The sequence below is a fragment of the Wyeomyia smithii genome, chromosome 3 (assembly GCF_029784165.1).
Source record: "Wyeomyia smithii strain HCP4-BCI-WySm-NY-G18 chromosome 3, ASM2978416v1, whole genome shotgun sequence".
NCBI lineage: Eukaryota > Metazoa > Arthropoda > Insecta > Diptera > Culicidae > Wyeomyia > Wyeomyia smithii.
This window is the reverse complement of record NC_073696.1, coordinates 190,872,113-190,898,946: the sequence shown is the minus strand read 5'-3', so window position 1 is coordinate 190,898,946 and position 26,834 is coordinate 190,872,113. Positions and strand designations below refer to the sequence as shown.

The window sequence follows — 26,834 nt, the reverse complement described above, 5'->3', positions numbered from 1 at the left end:
TCGAGAACAGAATGTGCAAGTTGAGGATTAGAGGCCGCTGCCCAAAACATGACATCAAAATCGTTTTCGGAGATTTTAAAGCTCAGGTAGGCCAGGAGGAGGAATTAAGACCGGTTATTGAGAAGTTCAGCGCTTACCGGCTAAAGAACGAAAACGGCCTACGACTAATTGACTTCGCCGCCTCCAAGAACATGGCCAATCGTAGAACCTACTTCCAGCATGGCCTCCCATATCGGTACACCTGGAGATCACCACAACAGACCGAATCACAAACCGATCACGTTTTGATTGATGGAGGGCACTTCTCGGATATTATCGACGTCTGAACCTACCGTGGCGCAAACGTCGATTCTCACCACTATCTTCTGATGGTCGAAATGCGCCAAAGACTTTCGATTGTCAACAACATCCGCTAGCGTCAACCGCCACGGTATGACCTGGAACGACTCAAATTCCCCGAAGTCGTTACTGATTATGTGCAAAGCCTTGAGGCAGCACTGCCGGAATAGGGTGAACTCATCGAAGCCCCTCTAGAAGACTGCTGGAGTAATGTAAAAGCAGTCATTAACAGCGCAGCGGAAGGTACCATAGGGTTCGTCGAGAGGAATCGACGTAACGGCTGGTTCGACGAGGATTGTCAAAAGATTCTAGACGAGAAGAAAGCAGCGCGGGCATTGATGCTGCAGCAAGGGACCCGTCAAAACGTGATGCGATATAAATTGAAGCGAAGACAGCAGATCCATTTGTTCCGGGACAAAAAACACCGCCTGGAAGAGATGGAGTGTGAGGAAATGGAGCAGCTGTATCGTTCGCAGGAAACACGTAAATTCTACAAGAAACTGAACGCATCCCGCGCCGGCTTTGTGCCGCGAGCCAAAATGTGTCGGGATAAGGATGGAAGAATCTTGACGGATGAACGTGAGGTGATCGACAGGTGGAAGCAGCACTACAATGAACACCTGGATGGCGCAGAGGCAGAGGACCAAGATGGCATGAGTAACGACTTCGTCAGCACAGCGGATGAGGGAGACATTCCGACCCCTACGATAAGTGAAGTCAAGGATGCCATCAAGCAGCCCAAGAACAACAAATCAGCTGAAATAGATGGCATCGCAGCGTAGCTTATCAAGCTGGGATCGGATAGGTTGGCTGGTGACAAGTTGGAATGTGAGAACTATCGAGCAATCACGATTCTCAACGCAGCCTACAAAGTGCTCTCCCAGATCGTCTTTCGCCGTCTCTCGCCGCTAGCATGGAGGTTTGTTGGAAGTTATCAAGCCGGTTTTGTGGGTGGGCGATCAACAACGGACCAAATTTTCACGCTGCGGCAGATCCTTCAAAAGTGTTGCGAATATCGATTTTATTTCATCGATTTTAGAGGCCGCCTACGATACTATCGACCGGGTAGAGCTATGAAAAATCTTGGCCGAAAATGGGTTCCCTGCGAAACTAACAAGACTGATCAAGGCCACGATAGATGGTGTACAGTGCTGTGTGAAGATTTCGGGTGCGACAAGGCGACGGTCCTTCCTGCCTTCTGTTCAACATTGCGCTTGAAGGTGTGATGAAACGTGCGGTCCTAAACATGCGGGGCACGATTTTCAATAAATCCAGCCATCTGCTTGGCTGACGACGTGGAATTTGTCGGAAGGACGTTCCAGGCGGTTGCTGAACAGTATACCAAACTGAAACGTGAAGCAGAAAGGGTTGGATTGAAAGTGAATACGTCAAAGACTAAGTATCTGCTAGCAGGAGAAACCGAGCGCGATAGGGCTCGCATAGGCAGTAGCGTAATAATTGACGGAGACGAGTTCGAGGTGGTTGACGAATTTGTATACCTCGGATCTTTGGTAACGTCAGACAACAACTGCAGTAGAGAAATCCGCAGACGTATTGTAGCTGGAAGTCGTGCCTTCTATGGACTCCACAAGACGTTAAGGTCTGGTAAACTCTGCCCCCGTACCAAGTGCACCATGTACAAGACACTTGTAAGACCTAGTCCTCTACGGGCACGAGACATGGACAATGCTCGAGGAGGACTTGCAAGCTCTGGCCGTTTTCGAACGACGTGTGCTTAGGACTATCTTCGGCGGAGTATGTGAGGATGGCGTATAGAGGCGAAGGATGAACCACGAGCTGGCGCAACTCTACGGCGATCCCAGTAACCAGAAAATCGCGAAAGCTGGAAGGGTACAATGGGTGGGACATGTTGTAAGAATGCCGGACAACAATCCCGCAAAAATGGTCCGGCTGGTAGAAGACGTAGAGGTTCACAACGAGCTAAGTGGTTAGACCAAGTGGAGCAAGATCTTGGAAGTGTGGAACACTCAAGAAACTGGAGACAAACTGCTATGGACCGAGGACGTTGGCATAACATTGTGACGCAGGTGAGATCCTGAAGGGTGTTTCACCAGGAAAGTAAAGTAAGTAACTAAGTATAAGAACAAAGCTGCGTACGATACCTCTTCCCATACATACGATCAAAGTTTTCACCGGGGATTGGTTACTTGATCTCCGCTAAGGTAATTCGTATTGCGGTCGGTATTTTTTTCAAGTTTTATTATTTCTCGTAAAAAAAATCAATAAATAATAGCGCTGGTCAAAACAGGTTTGCCCCAGGACTCAATCTGGAAAAAATATAAATGATTATAGCTTTCTAATCATTCCTGTTTATTTTTGGTGGCCTTAGCCAGCTCGGAAGTGCGCTTAAAAGGCCGCAGAGTAATTTCTCGTCAGGTTTGACGCTTCTACGTTTGTTCACGGGAAAACTTAATTTATGTCTACGAAGACTGCAACCTTGCTAGAGGCATCAAAATTCCCAGGAATGGTTAAAAAGCTATAACCTTTATCTTTTCCCAGTTTGAGCCTTGGGGAAAAGCTCTTTTGGCTTTTGTCGACCAGTGTATTTTGAAAGGAGGACATATGTAATAGAATAATATCAATAACACTAAGAATGTCAGCTCATATATTTCACAGCTCAGGTTTGAAAAAACTTTGGGTATACCGTAAAGGAACCGTTTCTACGGTTAGAGACACGTATAATGATGTGCCGACGCAGAGGATTAGAAAAGCTTACCACTTTTGCTGGTCTCCTTTCCTCAAGGCAGGGTCGGTCACGTGCTAATATTGCTAGATACAGATAAAAACACATATTCCAAGAAATCCAGCGTTGATTTAAGGGAAGAGTAAGATAAGACATCAAAGATCGCTTGTTATTCGTACATAAGTATATTCACTGGAGAGATAAGGCTTTTGGAATTTATTTTCTTTTCTTTAAATATTTTAAAAGATGGAACTACACGGTAGAGCGAAGCTTGGCAAATATTACCAAACACGTTTTCTGCTTTATTTCCTGCTCTCCCGCATTCAGCATTATGCCATGACCGTCGGTGAGCATTCCGGGCGCTACAACCCACCGTGTGAGGGCAATCATCGTCCGTGGCACTCTGTTGCGTTTCAACCAGCCGAGCATCGGCTAACGACAAGGATATATCTGTTGCGTAGGTACTACCCATCCGTAATATAAACAGTTATCCCGAGACGCGTCTGCCGTGAGCAAATAGTCACATGGCACGGCAGGCACGCCAGAATGTGTTGTGAAGGCCCCGACCGTCCGCGTGGCTGGGAATTGATCTCCCATCCGCTCTCGGGTCCGTTTGCAGGATTCGTTGCGAGTCGGTTTCTATTACGAACCTTGCGAGGCGGTCAAGTACATACACTCGCAGCCTCTCATTTCTCGTACCCGGTTTTAGGCTCTCAGTTTTTTTCACGGTTCACCTGTAGAAGGCGATTGCAGGGTGAAAATTTTCGAACTGGAGAGAAAGTGAAAATTTTCCGTTTCAGTCGTTTGCTAGCCTTGGCGCGTTCGTCACGCAATTTTGGTCGTCCGGAAAATCACTGTGGTGTATTGTACTGATTGGTTTATCCATTTTTTGCTGGTTCTGGTGGTGTGCTTTCACAGCCTCCACCAGCGCTTTAGTTATGGCGAAGAGTGATGGGGTAAATCCCTCTTCGATCGCTTGAAAGGGTGCACGAGGAGAATATTTTCTAGTGTATGATGCTATAAATAGAGTCGGTTGGTGATACAAGGACGGATGGTGTGGAGAAGTGGTGATGCTGAAGGAAGGAAACAAACGGGACGAATGAAAAACACATTAGTGAACATTTGAGGAAAGGAAAAAGCTCCGGAAAGCAGAAGAAAATCCTTGCCACTGTGAAAAGCCATCCAGAAACGCCTAATTGAAACTTCGAAGCGCCACCCACAACCCATCTGACTGTCGTTTTTATCCTACGTACGGGGAATTAATGGATACTCGAATGGCGGAAAGAGCATTCACAGGAGCAATAACGAGTCACAAGTGTGCTAACTAAAACGCGGGTTTATTCGGTGAGAAATTATAGCCAGCTCAACTAGTGGGTGCTATGAGTTGTGTATTTTGTGCCTGCACTTGGTAAAAAACCACCTGTCGATTGCAATTAGAAGTGAACCCACAACCACCTCACGTTCACTTCTCTCCGGACATACACCTTTTTTAGCCAATTGGCTTTGAAAAACCACAGGAAAAACGTGAGTTGCCTTTGTTATTTTCCTTATTGCTAGGGAACGGTATTGTTCAATTCCATTCGCAAAATCTCTATTCCAAGGTAGACAATCGTTTTTCTCGGAAAAACAAACTTTTACTTACCGAGTTGAAAGCTCCTGGAAATCGGGCTGCTCCCTGGAGAGCACACCAAAACAGGCAGCATTTCGAAAGATATGAGAAGAAGTGAAGAATAATGGCAACTTGCCCTTGCTCAACCCAGCCCCGGGTTTGGGTGGACGAAGGGTGGAGGTAAAAATAGCTCCAACCTCCAGCATCGCGGGGATGCTGCGGCTCGATGTTTGTCAAAATCAATTTCCAAGAAACTCGTAGGGAAATTTCTTCACTCCAGATTAGCCTTTTGTCATCAGTCTGTGGAAGTGGTTGGCTGAAATTTTAGACATAATCGATACAGATTTGCTGTGCCGTTTGAAACACGAAAAATATCACTAATGTAATAGCTATGCTAGTTGTGCTGGGGAATAATTCTGGGTATATTTGTCGAATATTCCATATTATTGTGCATTTTCACACGAAATCTATAAATGAGTAAACATAAGTATTTTATGACCTTTCCATAGTTTGACCATTCTGATTCTAGGCTCAGTTTTGAAAACGGCGTCTAGGTTTGAGCAGGTAAAACTTTTGAAGAATGGTGTCTCAAAGCGTCGATCTCTACTAAAATGTTGTCTAGAAACAAGTTGTGAAAATAAATTTCTCGACTTGAAAAAAAAAATACAGCAAAATTCAGTTCTCTTTTTCAACAGTAAATGAATATTATAGGCTAAATTTGCAATAAAAGAAATTTTGGTTTATAATTTAGCCATATTAAATTGATTTCATTTAGAAATTTTTGAAACTTGTGGCAATATGGACCAAACATTATTTGTCAATATTTTGGAAGAACATTTTTTTTTGTAAATTTTAGTAATTATATATTTATTTTGCTTTATTACTCTATTTTGGAGTATAACTTCCTGAGGACATTTCTCAAGTTATCATAGATGTTTGAGCAATTTTGAGCATATTAGAGCAATTTTTTGTGCGCTTCTTCATGGCCCAATAAGCTAAACTTGAATTGTTATACACGATCATCCCGATATGATACTTTGCAACAAATGGCTCTGCTTACTGGAAAAATACTGAATTAATTTTCTTCATCTTGATTTTAAATGTTGGTTGTTAACGTGTCCTTGAACGATCATTTTTAATGCGTAATGATTTACTCTTTCTAATTAAAAATTATAACAGTTTTTAGTCCCCAAAGTTTCAATTTTTTTTTCAAGCTTGTATCGAAATTAAAAACATCAGTAGATTACGAAAATAAAATGAAATAGGGTAAAACTACCTCGGATGGACCACGTCATTTAGCGGAAACAAGTTCAGACCAACGCAGTTGAAGCGAGAGAAACCTTTGTAAATTCCGATTTATATCAAGAGAAAAAACAGTTTTTCGTCATGTTGGTACACTGATGGATCCATCCATGGCAGTTCTACCCTAAAATTGGTTTCGATATCAGGAAGTGCAACGCAGCATCTACTAAATCGAATGACTGTTTGTCTGAGAAGACTGTTTTGAAATGCTTGTTCTCTAATGAGACTGCAGTTAAAGCAACGAGCCATGAGAATATACCTAGAGCAAATTAACCTATAACCCTTTTGCTTTATTAATCTTCACTGGACCACCAGTCAGATTAGCTATTTTTTTCTTGACATAAATCGGAACTTATAAATGTTTGTGATGCAGATTGGTTGGGTAAGGGTAAGTTTTCGTATAAATAAGGTCCTTTTGGCGGGTGGTCCACTATGAGAAAATGATCCACTATAGATTAATTAACTCTACTCACTACAATTCCTTATTAATAAAAATTGGTTTGTCAGGTTAACTTGCTCTACGAAGGTTTCTCTTGACTAGCTCTGGTGTAGCTCAGAATGCAAAAATGCAGCTGCAGTGCCAAAATGTAGTTCAAGTGTAGCTATACCGCAAAAACGAATTTGGTATTGTTATGTATAGTAACCTCGAAAACCATTATTGTTATTATGGTTTTTACAAATGATTAGTACCCACTGAAAACTTGTTGGCGCTTCAATGATTGTCACTCTTCCTACACCAATTTTTTCTTCAATCCTAAGTTGAACGTTACTTTTTATTAGATTAATTTTTTTGCTTATAAACTTTTAGTTAATACAGATTCATAGGACTTAGAGTTTTCTCATCATCGTGATATTTTTTAATATTTTGTGATTATGGCTTTCTAAAAATGTTACTATTCTTTTACAACATTCGTTTTCGATCATATAAGTGAAACTTTGACCGCTTCGAGACTACATCCCGAGGTCCAATTGAGTTGAAATTTTGCAAGGGGACTCTTTCCGAGAAGGCGAAGCGTTTAATTCCTACTGATAAACAAAATTCGAAGGTCATTGGTCCCCGTGGCTCTGTGGTTAGCGATGTCGGTCGGCTAGCTCTCCCACACGGTTGTGATATCGGGTTCGATTCCCGATCGAGTCAAGGATCTTTTCGAGCTGGAAATTTTCTCGACTCAGCACTGGGGCACGGTGTATCCTACACATACAAAATGTGCCAAAAACAACAATATCGATAACGAATTCTCTCAATTAATCTAGTTGATCGAGACCGCTATCGAGATCGAGACCGCTATTAGCCCCAAGGCTAAGCGAGCGATATTGTTTTTTTATATTGTGGGACACTAATAAACAGTAATGCAAAACTCTAATAATTAAAGAAAATTAAAGCTCATTTATGCAATATGAGTATTTTCGGAATGATATCCGGCGGTATCATTTTAAAGTCCAAGCTCTGTCATTTTTGATTCCAGGTAAACAGCCTCAAATGGCCGAATACAACCCAATATAGATATTTTAGGAATCGAAATGAATACCAGAGGCCCGAAACCAACCTCAGATGCCATTTTAAATTCCAAGATGGCTAAATGAGCAGAAGATTATGAGAAATGTTCCTATTCTCTTTCTTTTATCTCGATCTAAAAGAAAACAAAGAGAACAAATGATTTTTTTTTAAATTTTAACCATGTAAAGTTGATGCCAATTAGAAACTTTCAAAACTTTTTGCAGTTTTTTGTATATTTTTGAAATAACTAGTTTTCTATGTAAATTGTGAATTAGCACATTCCTAAGTATAGTATCCCTGAGTATAGTTTTTTTGGAGATATTTCAAGAAAAAACATCATTCACTTCATTTTTGTAGTTTTGTATGTAAATACGCTTTTTACATGTTTTTTTGATGAAACAAAATTAGTGTAATTGTTGACTAAGTTCGAAACCAGTAGAACGAATGTGTTTGGGCATAAGACAACTGATGCTCTAGCATATTTTGAGTGTATTTGGCAGCTCTAATGTCCTACACTTATAACGTTTCAACCGGTATTGGTAATGTCATGATAATTTGTACTGGTATTGGTAATGATTTTCAGAAGGCTGCTATCGCTTAAGCAATGCAACCAGTAATAAATACTGATGATTTTGGTACTGATTAGATTAATAAAAATGTTACCTAATCGATTCACATTAATTAAACATTATCAACGATCAGAAAGGCGATGGGTTTGTTCAGAATATTCTGCAGCAATGGCTTTGGTTTTTTAATATGTATTCGGCTGCGTGTTACTGTCACCAGCGTCAAAAATTTCTGTAGCAACAAGGCTTACTGTTGGCTGTTTCGGTTGCTGACGGTTTTTAGCGATGCACGAGCCGTTGATACGCACAGCCCCGCGAAAGTTAACAGATTTTTTTTAGTTTTCTTTCGTTCGACCGAAACCGAAATCTATCGGGATATCACGATAATTGTGTACATGCTATATATTTCCATTTCTATCTATGTAAAAAACGAGTGACAACTAAATTTTTGATTTTTTTTGAGTTTTTTTAATGGACTACTAAAACTCTCAGAGAGCAGCAAGCGGTAGAGCTGCTCAGTGAAGGTGTTGTGAGTTGCGAGTTGGTTCTCCGACAGATTTCCAACCTTTGGGTACCAATATACTCGGAATGAATTCTAGTTTATTAGAAACATATAGGACCTAAAAGAAACACGATGTCAGGAATAGTTCTAAGCGTTGCAAGAATCCACATTTTGACACACACTACTAAAATCCGGATTATTCCCGGAGTCCATTGGTCCCGTAAAATTTCCTAATAACTTTTGGAAACTCGAATAGTTTGACAGTAAAATGAAACCGGTTTCATCAAAATTTATTTATTTTTCGTGTAGTTCCGGCTATTCAAAAATTGACAAAATTTTGCCTGTCTCAATCATTTTGTCTACCCCCTGTAGATGCTCATTTACTTTATCGGCTTAATGTATAGGATTGGTTCAGATCAAATAGGGTAGATGAGCCAGTAATAGTGGGTGTACTAGTGATAGTGGTATACAAGCATTTAGCGTTATTAAGGCTTTTCCGGAATAATTATATATTATCAGTTAATTTTTATTGATTCTGTGGAAATATGTTTACGTTTTGCTGAACTATATTGGTGTGAAATCTTCTCTAAACACTTTGTATTTATTAATTCATTCAAGAGTGAAAAAAACAGCAAGTTTCTTCGAAATTTGTAACGCAACAGTGAAATTTCCTAGCATGAAATATCAATGTAAACACGATTTCTGTGGCAACAGTCTTCGCAGAACTGTTCTTAAAAATTTTTCTTACCATAATCAATCGAAAAAATCACAAAAAATCCTCAAAATACTGAATAAATTGAAACTCCACTATAGGAACAATTTAAGTACCCCTGTTCTAGTAATAGTGGTAGTGCTCCAGCTAACATTTGAGGTTAGGTTTTAACTCAGCAGATATAAACAAACTGTGATGCGCGAACTACTTTTGTGAGTAAATTTGGCTCTGATTCACATTATACAGTCCAGTTACCGTTATTCTTACATTTTGATATTATAGGTAAGTTTCTATTTCACCTTATACCTTACGGGAAATCATTGCCTGGTTGCATGATTTGGAGCGCAAGAGATTTCCGGTTACTAAACAGACTCTTCTGTTCAAAGTAAAGCAATTTCTCGAAGCTTGCGGTAGGCCACACCCTTTCAAGAATCGCGTAGAAACTACACTCGGAAATTTTCCCCAATTCTGACAGCAGAAGAACGGCTTAATGAAATTCGGCGATTGGAGCAAGAGAAGGAAAAGCTTCTATGGAGAAGATCGAGCAAGCTTGACATAAGAAAGAAGATAAAGAGAAAGCTGAAGTGACAAAATCGAGAAAAGCAGCAGAGCGAGAGGAAATAAAGAAGCAGAAAGTGGAGTTACGCGGGCCGAAACGCAAGGAAATATAACAGAGAAAAGAGTTGAGAGGATGGCTGAAAGTTGATGAGATGCAGAAGGACAAACTTGAGCTTCTTCAAGCTTTAAAGCTTTCCAAGCGATAATGTGATACAGTACAGTGATTATTTACTGCTGATTCTCTCTGATTTGGACTATTTAAACAATTATTACATGACCTGTTTGCTTTTGTTTTATATTTTCATTATAACATTCGATTTTTTTGATTCATACAAGCGCTCATAAAGTGTTCCTTGATTTGAAGAACAAAATTGAGCAGACACAAAGATCAAAAGTAGAGTTGGGTAAAACTACCGAAAATGATCTTTCTAGCATTACGAAGCATCATCTGGAGCAAAAGTAGTTGTTTTCATCTCACAATTTTTAACCATTGAACTCAATACGAATAATTATTACAGTTTATGCTAGACGATTGCCCACGTTGGAGGAAGAGTTTTGGAATGCTACCTTAGAGCATAAAAACAACTATTATATATACTTGTTTTTAAAAAAACACTGGTGCTTAGACCGTCCATTACTGGACCATCTACACTATATTCAACATGTTCCTCATTTTTTTCACTGACATGACTTTCAATGAGAATTGACACGGGTGGCACTCAATATCATTTTGTGTGATATTTATTTTGTTGTTCCTGTGAAGTTTGGTGCCTCTAGTCAGTGTGAAGAAGCGTCAATTTACGTCAAAGTGGCCAAAGTAATGGCTAGCCCATTTCGTTGCTTCAACGTTATGTTTACGAGAAAACTAATTTCTGTTTCTGATAGATTTAGTGGCTAGGGGCACCAACATTCACAGGAATGGTAAAAAAGCTGTAATCTTCCATGAATTAATTACATTTTTTCATATTTTTCGTCCTATGACTTCCATTTTAGGTTGTAAAAGAGGCAATGTATGGACGAGGGAATTTTTTATAATTCTAAATAACAACCTCAGCCCGTGTGCATTTTTTTGCATCCTCGAAAAAATTACATACATTGCTTGCTTTACAATATTATCTTATATTTTTTCCTGTGTGAGCTTTAGAGCCACACCTGTGTTGATCAGTGTAACGAGTGTATCTTCATGAGAAATTAATCGGTTTTTACTTACAAACCTTACAAACATATACACTAGGGTGGGGAATCGTTAAATGGAAAAAACGAAATTTGATAGCAGAAAGCCAGAGCCAAGTTTTTTTTGTTCTATTTGGGGCCCCAAACAATCCTGAATTCATTGGAAGTCGATTAGTTGTGTCACCGCTTGGCGCATTGCATTTCAAATTCATATGGAGATTTGTATGGAAAACCAACTATTTTGCATTTTTCATTCTAAAGGGCTCTAAGTGGCTCAAATCATAGGTTTCATGACTTCATATGGTAGGTTTTTTGATGCCTAACAACTTGGCTGAAGACACTAAAGAGCTAGGGTGTGCCAAAAAAATACTAGAGCTGTTCAAAGTTGAGTATGTCGAAATTTATGTTGCAAATCATTTTTCTGCCAACACTGCCAGTGTACCGGCTTCAGTCGAATTTCCATCAGAAGTAACCTGTGAAACACGTTGTGGATTCTTTCTACGCCTAGAATATTGACCTGAATTTGTTTGTTTAATTCAGCTGAGTGCATAAACTCGTTACGACAGGTTATTACTGATGGAAATCCTACTGGCGCCGGTACATTGGTAATATTGGCAGAAAACAAGATTTTCTGCATTTAAATCGACATACTCAACTTTGAACAGCTATAGCTCTTCTTAGGCACATTCTAGCTCTTCAGTGTTCTCTGCATAGTTCTTAGGCATCTAAAATACTATACTTTAACATAATGTAGTGCATTATTAGAGCATTATTGAGCTCTCTAGAAAGGTAAATGCAAATAGTAGGTTTTCCCATATATAATATATTTTCATACAAATTTGAAATGCAATGCGCCAAGCGGAGTCAAAATCAATCGACTTCTGGTAAGTTTAGGGTTGTTTGGGACCCCAAAAGGAACCAAAAAAACTTGGTTCTGGAAAATCGATCATTTTTCCCCACCCTAATATACACTAAGGTCGCTTTTTACGCGGGTTTTTTTACGCGGCACGTATCCCCCGCGTAAAAAGCGACTTACGTCTACCAGAAATTTTTTTTTTCAAAATCTTAGTTGTCACCCGTTATCTTCATTGTACAACTGTTTCTTGGTGCATTTCACGCATTATCAGTGTGAAATCAGAGCGAATATTGTGCGAATCGAGAGGACACATTGGTTGATTAAAACTTGAACTTTTGTGTGCATAAATAAAACTATTACAATCACCGATGATTGATTTCAACTGTTGGCTATTGTAGGAAATTTTTTTCTGCTCTTTCAATGATCGAAAGGCTTCGTGGTTCTGTGGTTAGCGATGTCGGTCGGCTGGCTCTCCCACACGGTTGTGATATCGGGTTCGATTCCCGAACATGTCGAGGATCTTTTCGAGCTGGAAATTTTCTCGACTCAGCACTGGGGCACGGTGTATCGTTGTACTTATCCTACAACATGCAAAATGTGTCGGAAACAATATCGATAACAAATTCTCTCAACTAATCTAGTAGATTGAGACCGCATTAGACCCCAGGCTAGCGTGCGATATTGTTTTTGCCTTTCTCCTAGAAAGGTATAGCAATCACTGGAAAACCCAAAGGTATAAAAGTGGTCCCAATGGCCGAATGTCATATACCACTCGACCCCTTTCGACGAACTGAGCATTTTCTGTATGTATGTATGTATGTGTGTATGTGTATGTGTGTGTGTATGTATGTGCAACTTTTTTTTCTCACTCACTTTTCTCAGAGATGGCTGGACCGATTTTCATAAAATTAATTGCAAATGAAAGGTCTAGTTGCGCCATAGGTTGCTATTGAATTTCATTGTAATCGGGTTTTTAGTTTAGAGGTTATGTATCAAAATGTAAAAATCACGAAACATCAGTATCTCAGAAACCACACAACCGATTTTAATAAAATTGGTTTCAAATGATCGGGCTGTCTCCAGAACCCTTAACTTTTGAATTTCATAATGATTGAGCATATGGTTCAAAAGTTATGTAAAGAAAAGTTATCCTGAGGTTGTTTAAACTCACTCATTTCTCTCAGAGATGGCTGAACCAATTTTCACAAAATTAGTGTCAAATGGATGGTCTAGTTGCCCCATAGGTTGCTATTGAATTCCATTGCAATCGGATTGTAACTTTGTCCGTTGTTCATGAAAATGTGAAATCACATAATGAAAGTAAACATTTTGACTTCCTCCTAACGATCACTGGCTAATTAAAAGGTAGAAAAGTGATCCAAATAGCCATATGTCATATACTACTCGACTCAGTTAGACGAATCGAGCATTTTCTGCATATAAGCATGTATAGGTGTATATGTTTGTGTGTGGGTGTGTACGTGTGTATGTGCACCTTTTTTCGCACACACTATTCTCAGAGATGGTCTTGACCGAACAGATTTCAATGAAATTAATTGCAAATGAAAGGTCTAGTTGCCCTATAAGACCCTATTGAATTTTATTGTAATCTGATTTCTAGTTTAGAGGTTATGTATCAAAGTGTAAAAATCACGAAACATCAATATCTCAGAAACCACACATCTGATTTGATTAAAATTAGTTTCAAATGAACGGGCTACCTCAAAAACCCTCAACTTTTGAATTTTATGAAGATTGAACATGTAGTTCAGAAGTTATGGAAAGAAACGTGTTCTGGAGACTATTTAATCTCACTCATGTTTCTCAGAGATGGCTGGCCCGATTTTTATAAAATTAGTGTCATATGAAAGGCCTTGTTGCCCCATAAGACCCTAATGATTTTTTTTACAAACGGATTATTACTTTGCTTGTTATGTTTAAAAATGTGAAATCCAGCTATGAAAAGAAACATATTCCAAGACAACTTACTTGGACTCACTCATATTTCTCAGAGATGGTTGACCCGATTTCCACAGGATTAGTATCAAATAAAAGGTTTACCTACCTCATAACACCCTATTGAATTTTGCAGTAATCGGACTGTAACTTCGTCTGTAATGTATCGAAATGTGAAAATCACGAAACTTCATTATCTTAGAAACTACACAACCGATTTAAACAATATTGATATCAGATGAACGGGCTAGTTAAGGGTTAACTGATGAATTATGATTGAACAAGTGGTTTCAAAGTTTGGCTGCCCCATTTTCATTTGATTGTAATCATACTTAAGCAAGCGTTATGTTTTAATTTGTAAAACAACGAAAGTCTATTATCTCAAGTATTACACGACTTATTTGAACATAACTAGTGTCATACAAATGAGTCATCTCTCAAACTTACAACAATTTGATATGCTGTTTAAAAGTTTTAGAAAGAAAAGAAATTCAAAGACTATTCAACACTTTACCTGCTTCGATCAATATATATGGCCTCAACATGATTTAAATGTGGTATCGTACTATCTGAACGTTCCCAGCATCGCTCGTGATTAAATTGTTCGAAATTAAGAGTCATTGCTTTTGTTTCGCTATTTCTTAAGTACTTACATTACGTCAAATTTCATATTTTATACTTTAATTACAACATCAATATTTTAGAACCCAAAGAGTGGATAAACATTTATTGGATTTAAGCATTCATGTGAATCTATTTTTACAAATAATAAGTTTGAATGAGAAAGGCTGAGTCTGACCGCTAGGTGGATTAATTTAGGTTTTTTTAATGATCGAAAGACGACAGATTTCCACTGGCACAACACAATAGTTTTTTTTATGGCAAACGGTGTCAAATGCTGTCAAGTTTCATCCCACGAAACCCCGTTTCAAAATACACAACAAATCCAGAGTTATGAGTAGAAGTGCTTTTGCAACTGAAATCAACATTTCTCATTCAGACAAAAATAATTAAAACCTTGTAGAATGTGCCCAAAATTTGTGTATAATATACCCAAAAATGTTTATTGAGAAAGGAAAGTGTTCAGGTTTTCTCAAACATTAAAAAAGAAAATTTCAACGCTAATCATCAATCGATTTTTATCGAAACTATGAATTTTGAGTTCTGCCAGTGTTGCACAAAACCGACGATATACAGTCGGCCTATGCAAAAAATCCACTAACTCTTGGGTGCAAAATATAGTAAATAATTTGCTACGACAAAAAAGCTGTTTCTAGGCGATATTGGTAGGATGGAAAGAGGCTCGGTTTAGTAAAGCAGTAAACTTGAAACGGAAGGGTAAAACAAACATAAGCACGGATATAAATGACAAGCGTATCTCTCACTTCAATAGTTAAACTGCCAATAATATGAAGTGCGGAGTACAGAAAACACCTGGACAATATCACAATAGATCAAATGTCTCTGATAATATGAAGTGCGGAGTACAGAAAACACCTGGACAATATCACAATAGATCAAATGTCTCTGATCGCAGGGATGAGTTCACACAGGAAAAAAACGTTACATATCAATTGGGGTTTTCACAGAATGTTTAGAAAGAAAAACGAAATTCTTCGTGAAAAAACTCAAAAAATAAAAATAAAGTAGATTCGTAGAACTTGAATTGTAGAAATTAGGAGAACTCGAAAGTTCTATCTATCAGGATTCGGAGTATCACTCATTCAGTGGATGTCGGCTGAACTTTAGCCTAATAACGGGTAATACCTAAAAATTTGGAATTTTTTTGAGGCTTTCTTACTCCACAACAAACACGCTCCAGGAGAAATAAGAGTATGTATATGAAAGCTCTCTCTCTTCACTTTATGCCAGTATTTTTTTTGTTTTTTTTTTGCATGCACATAATGGCTGATCTCCCAGATGGTCTCGAGGTACGATGCTGGCCTAACAAGCCAGTCGTCGTAAGTTCGAGTCTCGTCTCGGGAGAGACTGTTAGTGTCAGTAGGCCTGGTGGTTTGGGTATCAATCAAATTATATACCAGAACGAATGTTTGAACAACATTATGGTTCCATTTCTTCCAAAACACCATACAGAATGAAAAGTATGTGTTTTGGCCAAAGAAAATACCATAACATCACAGTCCGTCAAAAAAATAGAAGGGTGATATGCAAGACACGACCGCATGACGTTGGACTACAATATTTTTATATTCCCTTGACGGAATTTTAGCTCCTGTTTTCTCTGCAATTTTATCTAACAGTGCATTTCTAAATGCTGAAATGTTAAAGCGTTATAAATAATACTGTATACTAAAACAATAGATCTTTTATTCTAGCGCTGTCACTTCAGAAAAACCGTAACTCTAGCTTAGCGTAAAACTTCATATTTTTAAGAAATTTCGTTCATTTCAATAACTTAAAAAAGCAAAAACTCAATCACAGGCTTTTCGCGTAGTTGTTATCAAGGTTTTGGCGAGTCACAGGAAAATATATATATAAAAAATATATATTACTTCTCTAATTATGATTTAGAGCGTTTCTAAATGTTTTATTATTTTTTACGATTTTGTTTGTTTTTTTCTATGTGTGCGCGAAACAAAAACAAAACCGCGCACCGAGAAACAAAAACGCTGTATGCTCATTGAGAATACTTTACCGATTACAGTCATACCTCGATATAAGGCAACCTCGATATAACGTAACTCGATATAACGTAACTTTTACTTCGATATAACGCAACTTTGAAAATGTATTGAAATTTAAAATAAATGACACAGCAACTGTTTTTGGGGTATAAATTGCTTCAAAAAATGTTTGTAGTAAGTTTAAAAATTATTGGAACTAATGGGAAAATTGTCCTAAATGGGCATAAGAATGGTTTAAAAATACTAATAGGTGATGGAAAATAGGTTTTCACGCATCCTTCAGTAACAATTCACAGTCTTGCATCAATTATAAAAAACAATTTTTTTTGCTTGTTGAAATTTTTTCTAAATGAGCATGAGAAAGGTTAAAATACTGATAGGTGATGGGAAATAGGTTTTCGCGCATCTTTGAATAACCACCAACAGTCTTGCATAAATTAAAAAAATTTTTTTTTTGCTTGTTGAAAATTATCCAAAATGGGCATAAGAATGGTTTAAAATTACTGATAGGTGATGTTAAATAGGTTTTCACGCATCTTTGAGTAACCTGTGTATCAATTGAAAAAAAATTTCTTTTTGCTTCTGAAAATATTTCTAAATAGGCATAAGAAAGGTTTAAAAATACTGATAGGTGATGTAAAATGGGTTTTCGCGCATATTTGAGTAACCATTAACATTCTTGCATAAATAAAAAATAAAAAAAATAATTCGACATAACGTAACTCGATATTAAGTAACGAAAATAAAAATAAAGTTGCCTTATATCAAGGTATGACTGTAATTAAGGACCTGTTTTGATCTAAATGAAATTTCTAGCAAATAAGTGTTGATCATTTATCGGCAGTAATTTTTTCTCGATGAATAAAGAATGGCAGAAGAAGTATGAATCGTTGCTGTAAAGTCGAATTTACAAGAGTGTTCGTTTCAGTATTTTTGATGAATTTTATTGAATAAACGAGAGAATACTGAATCTTCGATAAACACCCGCTATAGCTGCTCACACACGTGCTGTAGCTATCCACACATACGAATGAAATTTAATTCGATGGCATGCGCTTTTGTGAGCGAGCAATATTTGCCACCGCCCGCTTTCTGCTGCTCCAAAAAGAACAGTCCGCTTTGCCGGTCAACAAACAAATGAGAAATTTAAGTCGATGCCATGCGCTATTATAAGCGACCAAAATTTACCACCACCCGCTTTCTGTTTTATCGGTTTATCGGTTCATCCGTTAGGGTCGGCTGTGCTTGGGAAGAGAGGTAGTGATTGGTTGCTCGGTATGATTTAGACAATTGATGTTATTTACCAATTTTTCAATAGTGTATCTCAAACAATAGGTTATTTTTGTTGCATAAATTTAACCGTAAAATAATTTCTGATCGGTTAATGCCAAAACCTCGATATTCTGAAAACAAATGACAAATATATAAGCACTCAAATCCTGACCACTTTTTCCTGGTTTAATTACTAAATTTTCATATTCAGGCGCCTAACGTCGAAATAGACGTTAGTCCGACGTCAAAACACAAACGTTTTTGAACAACCACTCTACTTTATTTGTACTCTAAATACGCAACCCAATGAATCTACCCTAGTGACATCCAATCGAAGATCTCTTTGGGATTGTAAATGTCTTTGGTACAAAAACAACTGGAGATTAACAATTTGCGAACAGTTGATTGGTAGAATCAAGAGATGCATTCGAAAAGCGGACTTCAAGGCCGACTGGCGCTCTATTTCTTCGCGATCATTACCGACAGCTGAACTACGAGTACAAAAGACTTCGTCGACGGTGCTACTCGAACTACAGACGTCATATAGAAGGCAAACTGAGAGCAGATCCGAAGAAATTCTGGAACTTTGTCAACGAACAACGAAAGGAGTCAGGCTTACCATCCACGATGGAATTGGCTGGTGAGAAAGCAAGTAATGTTGCCGCTATTTGCCGAATGTTCGCTGTTAAATTTTCAAGCGTATTCAGTAACGAAACACCAACAGATGGTGAAATTTCTGATGCTGCTAATAACGTCCCTTTCCCTGGGCACTCCATGGCTTCGATCAACATCGACGATAATGCAATTCTTGCCGCTGCTAGAAAATTGAAACACACGTACTCTCCGGGCCCGGATGGAATCCCAGCTACACTGCTAAAAAAATGCATTGCTGGATTGCTCACACCGCTTACCCACTTATTTCGTTTGTCGCTGGCTACTGGTAGATTTCCTACAACCTGGAAACAGGCCTTCCTATTTCCGGTCCATAAAAAAGGCGATCGCTCGAAGATAGATAACTATCCGACGTTATCTACACGGACCTCTCGGCTGCCTTCGACAAAGTAAACCATCAAATCACCGTTGCCAAGCTTGATCGCTACGGGTTCAGCGGCAACTTGCTTGGCTGGTTAGAATCCTATTTGCTGGGACGAACTCTCAGAGTGAAAATCGGCGACGAAATTTCCGAACCATTTGTCGCTACTTCCGGAATTGCCCAAGGTAGTCATCTTGGCCCATTGGTGTTCCTGTTGTATTTTAATGATGTACATCACTTGTTAAAATGTCCTCGTCTTGCGTTCGCTGACGATTTGAAGCTGTTCAACGAAATCAAAAACGTGGAAGACGCTACTTATCTCCAACAACAACTCAACATATTTGCACGTTGGTGCAAGTTAAACTGCATGGTACTCAACCCTACAAAATGCTCAATAATAACGTTTACTAGAAAACACCGTCCGCTACACTTCGACTACAAGTTAGATGGGTCTTCAATACAGCGAGTCGATCACGTCAAGGATCTTGGAGTCTTCCTCGATACCAAACTGACATTTAAGCAACATATATCGTTTATTGTTGCTAAAGCCGCTAGACAACTGGGACTGATTTGCCGCATGACGCGGGATTTCAGAAACATACAATGTATAACAACACTCTATTGCTCGCTTGTTCGGTCCTCATTGGAGTTCTGCTCTACTGTCTGGATTCCTCACTACAATAATGCAATCCACCGCATTGAAAGCATCCAGCGCCGTTTCGTACGCTATGCTCTTAGAATGCTTCCCTGGCGGCAACCCATGCGTAACACCCGATACGAGGATCGCTGCCAGCTTCTCCAGCTCGATACTCTTCAGCTTCGCCGAGAAACAGCTCGCGCCATGGTAGTTTCAGATGTTTTGACTTCACGGATTGACTGCCCGACCATTCTTCGTCGATCAACCTAAACGCGCCATCCAGAACCCTGCGGAGGTCTTATGCGCTGCAACTGCCTTTTCGTCGTACCAACTACAGCGCAAACAGTGCCATCATTGGTATTCAACGAGCCTTCAACCGGGTGTCATCTGCTTTCGACTTTCACTTATCGCATCAAGTTCTACGTACAAAATTTATATCTCTGTTTCGTAATGTTTTATATATTAATAACCATTAGGACTAGTCTTAAATGTCTGTTGGTAGAGCTAATAAATAAATAAAAAAAAAAAAATAAAAGTACAACGCCCTTGTTCCGGCATCATCAGAAAACTTCGTCGGAAGGCCGGTAACGAACCTTTCTCAAAAGTTAACTATTTTTTGTTAGTTCATAATGAATATATCTTCATGAAAAATAAATCAGTTTTACCTTAAGTTCACCCAAAATCTTGGATATTGGAAGGGGAAGAAAAAAAGCTCAAACCGTTTTGTTCATTTTATTGGTTTTCCGACAGCAAAAATGCTTAATTTAGTACCAAACAAGTCCAGTGGCAACGAGAGTGTGGTTAATGGGTGAACGAAATAAATAATAATAATAATAATAATAAAGTGTTATTTTTCAACATTTATTTGAGTGCAAGTTACAAACGTCATAACTTGCACACAAACTTTGATCGAAGATTTTTATTTTTTTTTTATTTTTTGTTATTTATTTTTTGCCACCCTCTTTGCTAACTTTGATAACCTTGGACATTAAAGGAATTCGAAATTTGTATCAGCCTAAGTGGTTATTCAACAAATTTGTTTGCTGGATCAACCTATATTTTGGTAAAAAAAATTCCCAACATTAACTCAGAAGTAAATGGTACTCGATGTTCCCGCTTCTACTTTTTCCATTAATTCGGATTTACAGCTCTGATCAACAGTAAATATTACTACTGTCTTGATTTTTGAGATTAGCTTTAATGTACTTCTGGACGCTTAATTGTCTGATTGGGCGATAAATGTTTGGGCCATTTCATAAGGTTGCATATAAAATCAACTTATTTCAATGTACATATTTTTAAACATTGATTTCATGGAATTCATCAACTTCGTAGGGTAAAGTTATGGTTATTCGTATTTTTTTTTATAAAAATAAGTAACGGTGGCTGTTTGCAATAAAGTGATCTAGTTTATCGACAGATTATTAATGCGAGTATTAATATGGCTTCCAGCTGGATTCAAGTTACGTTACGATTCCCAGCATGCCAGAGACTGTTAAGGTGCCGCCACACGGACGCTAATTCCCTTAGTTTCTAACTCATAGTTGATTGTAAAAAGCATTTTTTCATCACTGAATAGTAGGCTATGAACTATTCGGGCATGACGGAGTAGTTCAGGGTCTCTATGTTATAGCTTTTGACAGTACAATCCCGCGTACTGATTAAAAATCGACAGGCTCGTAGCGTTAGCCCCGCAATTGTTCCTGTACACTAATTAATGGTTTCGAATTGCCGGTATTCTTTGTGATTAATAATACGGAAACAAAAATAATAGAAAAATGGAATTCGTATTGCATTTTTAATGTAATATTCATCTGCACCAACACGCGGAAGCTTATTGTCATATGCAGCATATTCCATACCAGCGATTGAATCTTCGTGTAAAACAGTTTTCGACCTTGTACTACAGCTGTTTGAAGGCTAGAAGCAAGCAAACCCTCATCCCGGCCGGTTCCGTACAGTGGTGACATTGCTAGCGATACATTGATTGTGTCCTTGACCGCACACACCAGTTAGGCACAAGCGCACAATCTCTGCCGCTGCCGCAGCTGAGTATGTGTTCTTGCTGTGTTCTTGAGTCTGCTGAATCCTGATTAGCTCTATTGTAACAGCTGTGTATAATGTTCATGTGATTTTTATTTATTCTGCTAGTTGAGTGACGAACGACGTGTTAAAGTTTAGAGTCATTTTGAAATAAATTATTCATCGCATTAGCGCATTGCATTAGAAAACGAAAGCCACTTAATTGGAGAGCGTGCAACAAGCAATTCTGTACTCAGCTTAGGATGACACTGCTCGCGCCATCTGTTATCTGATGGTATTATTATTACACTAAAATATTTGTGAGTGCATCGAGTAAAGTCTGTTTTCGTGTGTTGCCGATAAAGTGCGAATACGAATATTATTTCCACCGTTACCTGCAAAAAGCATTAAAAATAGATGTCATGAAATCATTTTGACAGCGATAGTAATTTAGCAATATGCGCTTGCTGTAATTTTTGCTGCAGTTTCTATTATCTGTAATCAGCCTATGTTCAAATAGCTCAGCTATGCTCAGCAATGTTCAAAAATGGTTATTTTACTCAGGTAGTATTGCGATCTCAATCGCCAATCAGAACAGGTACAGAAGAAGAAGCAGACGTCCAGGTGATATAATAATAGGCGTTCGTGGATAAAATACACAATTACAATAAACCAACCCTGAAGCTACGAGCGTTAACGTAGTCTGACGCTATTTTCCTGGTGAGCAATCAGCCATCAATAATGACAAAGTTCGCGAAATGAAGTAAATTTAGCACCGCGCAGCTAACCCAGTCAATTTTAATCGTCCGCCAGTCTGCAAGTGAAAGCAAATTAGATTGATTCAGCTGAAAATATATCGGAAATACATTCATCCGTCAACCACGATTTGAAACCAAAGCTAGCAATTGGAGAGAAGGGCCGCGTGTGTGCCCGGGCCAATTAAATTATCGTTTCTTCGACACAGAATCGGCCATTACCCCTTGCCGCTGGGTGGCACTGAAACCGGCGGAGAGACGCGTAGGATTGCACCGTAGACATGCTATTCATAAACTCGACACCACCTGTTGCTTAGATCCGCGGTCCGGGTCCGGGTACGGGTGCCGTGCTTCTTTTGTCTTTGTGGGTGTACATGGATGACAGATTGCGGCCGGGCTGAGATAGCCGTATTTGAGAATGATTAATGAATGTTAGAGCAGAATTTAATAACAGGAGACTTTAAGATTCGTGAGCTGACAAGAGAAACTGTAATGGAGGTACTTATGAAATTTGCTGCAGTATCTTTTGGGAAGTATTCTATTTGTGAACGTTTATCAGATCTTTTTGGGACACGTGAATGCTGTTGCCTAAGATTGCAGTTTATTACGAATCACTTTTACTTACTTACATTGCGTTTTAAAATAAACTATATAACTAACTAACTTTTGGGATACATTGGTGACTCTGCTTGAATTGTTGCAGATACTGCCTGAAGCAACAATGGTTCGACAGAATCTCTGGTAGATTAAAGCTAACTTCTCCATGAAACCTTTCGTCCCATCCGGATACCACCGCTATTAATCGGTGCGTATTTCTGCTCTTCGTGGAATATGTACCATTTCCGTTGACATTCAGTCATCGAGGATGAACGTATGTATTAGAGTGGGGCGTCGTTATATGAAAAAAAAATGGAACTTGAAAGCACAAAGCCAGAACCAAGTTTTTTGTTCTATTTTGGGCCCGAACCAATCCTAAGTTTTTTAGAGATCGTTCCATTTTGTCTCCGCTTGACGCGTTGCAATTCAAATTTGTACGAGAATTTGTGTAGGAAAACTTACTTTTTTGCATTTTCCATTCTAGAGAGCTCGAAAGGGCCTTAAGCAAACGTTTCATGACTAAATAAGCTAGGTTTTCTGACGCTTAATAACTTTGTCGAAGACACTGAATAGCTAGGATATCCCTAAAAATGCTACAGCTTTTCAAAGTTGAGTATGTCGACCTCAATGCTGAGAATCATTTTTTCTGCCAACACTACCAGTGTACCCGCGTCAGTTAGATTTCCATTAGAAACAACCTCTGCAAATGTTATAAATGTTGCCAAGTATTTTGACCTTTTTTTGTGTACTCAATCCAGCTGAGTGTATAAATTCCATACGACAGGTTACTTCTGATGGAAATTCTACTGACGCCGGTACGCTGGTAGTGTTGGCAGAATAAATGATTTTCTGCATTTAAATCGACATACTCAACTTTGAACAACTATAGCTTTTTTGGGGACATCCTAGCTCTTCAGCGACTCCAGCAAAGTTGTTGTAAAGGTGTTGCTGTAATGAACCTATTTTTAATCTCCCGTCACGATCCGATGAAGAAAACCTTTCCTTTTGTGCCGTTAGAGCAACTGTTCACAGGTGTTTAAAGACGCTCAAAGTCCCTTAGCTTCAAATCATAAAGGACCCAAGCAGGCTTGTTATTCTGCTCAATATGTGGAAAGATCAGAGTGAATATTCACCTCACACTTCTGCACCGTATTATTGCCGCGTGTAGCACGTTTTTGCACTATACTTTTGCTTCTGTATTGTGCCGTGATTCTGCTGCTCGCAGAAAAATAATACACTTGCTGCTTACACCACAGATGAGCGAAACAAAAGTGGTAAATCGTTGCAGTGAGAATACACAGAAGTTTCACACCAAAGAGATGCAAAACAAATAATGCAATCAACGTTCCTGCCTTGGAACACACGTGAAAAAATACTGTAGTGAGCTATGTTGTGTAGTTATTGAGCGTAATGTCCTCATACATACGATTCACTATTGCTTTGCCAACCAGTGTGAACGCACTTGTTTACGCAGTGAAAGATATCTTCTACACACTAGTGATTCTCCGAGGAGAAACGACAAGCCTAAGTCCAAGCTCCTTGTTTTAGAATCATTCCCAATGTAGGCATTCGCTTGAATATAGTTTAGCGGGTAGCTCCTTATACCGAAGCAAGCTGTACTTGCGTTTGGCATGGATCTGCAGTAAGTAAACCCTCCAATTCAGCGTTTTCGAAGGTTTTTGGCCTTTCTTCACGTGGGCAGTCGTCAACATCCATTATGTCGTCTTTGATGCGACGGAACCAATTACGGTACATTGTTTCACTTGGAGTTGCTTTTCCGTAAACTTTTTTCAACTCTCGGTGCGCTTCGGCCACCGGTTTACTTCGGATGAAATGAAACAAGTAACATTTCTCGCAAATGACAATTATTTGGCACAAAATCAAACATTTTCACACAACCAAAAGCATATACATAAAATTAAATCACTAACGTGTCAAAACAGATTGTTTACAAATGTCTCAGCTCGGTTCATCAAGTAAACAGCTCGGTTCATTAAGTATGTCAGAATTGACCAGCACTTGTTACTCTGTATGCCTGAAGGGCACTGGGTACTGAAATGCCACTGCGACATTCTTGCTGATTGTCTTTTGTGGCGGACCCCGATTGCTGTGCACAGGTTACGGATTGCTCGTACTCATTGGTGGAGTAGAACTGTTTTGTTGTGAACCTGTACCCCAATTAGGTACAACATAGTTGATGAAACTAATGACCTGCTTGGGATTGGAGCTCCATACTTGGTATGGAGTTAAAAGGTAACTTCCTAAGAAGTTGTACCTAGAGGAAGCAAGTGCTTCGCAAGAGCAAAGCAAATGCTCTGAGCTCTCTGGTTCAGATTTGCAGAATCGGCAGGTGTCGTTCAACACTACGCCGATTTTCTTTAAATGATGAAAAGCGGGACAGTGTCCGGTGAGGAGTCCCGTGATTATCCGTAGGTCACTACGATTTAGACTAAGTAGCTTTCTGGCGGTTCCAGGGTTCGGATAGATAAACTGTTTAGTTTGTCTACAGCCCTGTGCCTGCTTTCCTCTGGTTGTCGGTACTTCAACCGTGACGGCAACGACGTCGCGTTGGATAAATTCTGTAATAGGTAAAAATTTTAGTTCTCTATTTAGCAGAATTGCAGTCCTTGGTTTGGACTGCGTGTCACAGTAGATTAACCTACCGTTAGGAGCGTTAAGTCCGAGAACTTTGGATTCGTTGATCCACGGCTCCTGGATGAATGCAGCCGCTAGCTGCTCTTTGGCGAATCTCCTGCAAAGAACACCCGAGGCGCCTTTTGCGTGATGGAGATTCGCTTGCACGCAGCGGAAGCTGCTCACTTTGCAGTGAAGTTGCCGTCTTTGTCCGGATCGGAAGATGATCCTGGTATTGGCTGACGGTTGCCAACAGCGGTTTGGCTGGTTGATGGAAGTTGCTCTTCCTCACTGTTCGGCTTCGGTTGCAGCAGTCGATTGGCAACAGAAGGTCGTCGCGCACACTGTGGCAGTTTTTGACTCCGGGGGGTGCGACTGTTCGGTGGTTGATGCTTCACACTCTTGCGAGTCTTCGGCGGAACCGTCCGAGCAGCCACGGGGTTGCGTTGTTTGGGTGGTGACAGGGCACTCACGGGGGAGCATCCTGCGCGTACCTTCCCAACCGCAGGGTTGCGTTTGGGTGGTTGTGGGGCACTCCCGGAGGAGTTTCCCACGCGAACCTTCAGCCCATTCGCAGGATCGCTTTGCCTGGGTGGTGGCAGAGTACTCCCGGAGGAGTTACCCGCACGTACCTTTCCTGACGTTGCGACGGAGTCTTTCCTGCCTGTGACGTTCGGCCTTCCGCTTACCTTTCGGATGCGTGCTTTGCCGAAACCGTAGTGCAGTTCATTGTTTCTACTCTCAACGAGTTTGGCCGATTCTTCGTCAATATCCAGAACTAGTTCGACCAAGGTCTTTACCAATTTGCGGTTACAGACTTGCCACATTTTGGTGGAGAGATGGTCGTTCTGATTCTGGAGTGAACGAAGAATCTTCTCGTCCGGAGAGTTCGCACTGTCCGCGAAGTAACCGACATACCGTCTGGTTTTCGGCAGATCCTTCATGTGGTATACACGAAGTTGTGCTCCCTCCCATGGTACGAGAGAAGGTACCTCCCTTTCCAACCACTGCACTGTGTCGTTGTCGGCACAGGCAAGTTGCAGGAAGCCATTTTTTAGATGGCAATCGTTAAACTTGGGCTTGGTGGTTGGATTTTCCTGGTCCGCAATGTGATCGAGGATGGAGGTCCGGACAGCCTGAAGCTGGTCCGTTGTGAGTAGGGAGCTGGGGTGGGTAGCAGAAGTAACCGCGAGGCTAATAGCTCCCACCATGTCCCTATATGTGGCTTTCGAGAGCGGCTTCGAACCCGATGACCCCAAACCAGTGCCGTTCCGCAGTTTTTTAGGCTGAGGACACTTAGCACTGGTATTTGGGGACACCAAGTCGTCCGACCGCTGTCGCTTGACGGCGACTTGGTTCGACTGAGCAGGCTGCTCTGTTGGAAGGAGGGCCAGCTTCCTGGCTTCTTCGTACGAGAGACCGGAGCGGAGATTTTTGCTCAGTCGCCGCCTTTGCGCATTTGAA

General features: G+C 39.8%; 1 protein-coding gene across 8 annotated transcripts in view; it reads left to right on the top strand.

Moving 5' to 3' along the window:
- The first annotated feature begins 3,830 nt into the window (after positions 1-3,830).
- LOC129733224 (ras-specific guanine nucleotide-releasing factor 2-like) overlaps positions 3,831-26,834 on the top strand; it is a 502,518-nt gene continuing 479,514 nt past the window's right edge. For 7 of the 8 annotated variants that reach the window (XM_055694895.1, XM_055694896.1, XM_055694900.1 and 4 more), the window contains exon 1: positions 3,831-4,567. The gene's annotated coding sequence lies outside the window, so the exon portion shown is untranslated. The remainder of the gene's footprint in view (positions 4,568-26,834) is intronic. The other variant, XM_055694893.1, reaches the window with a different exon arrangement.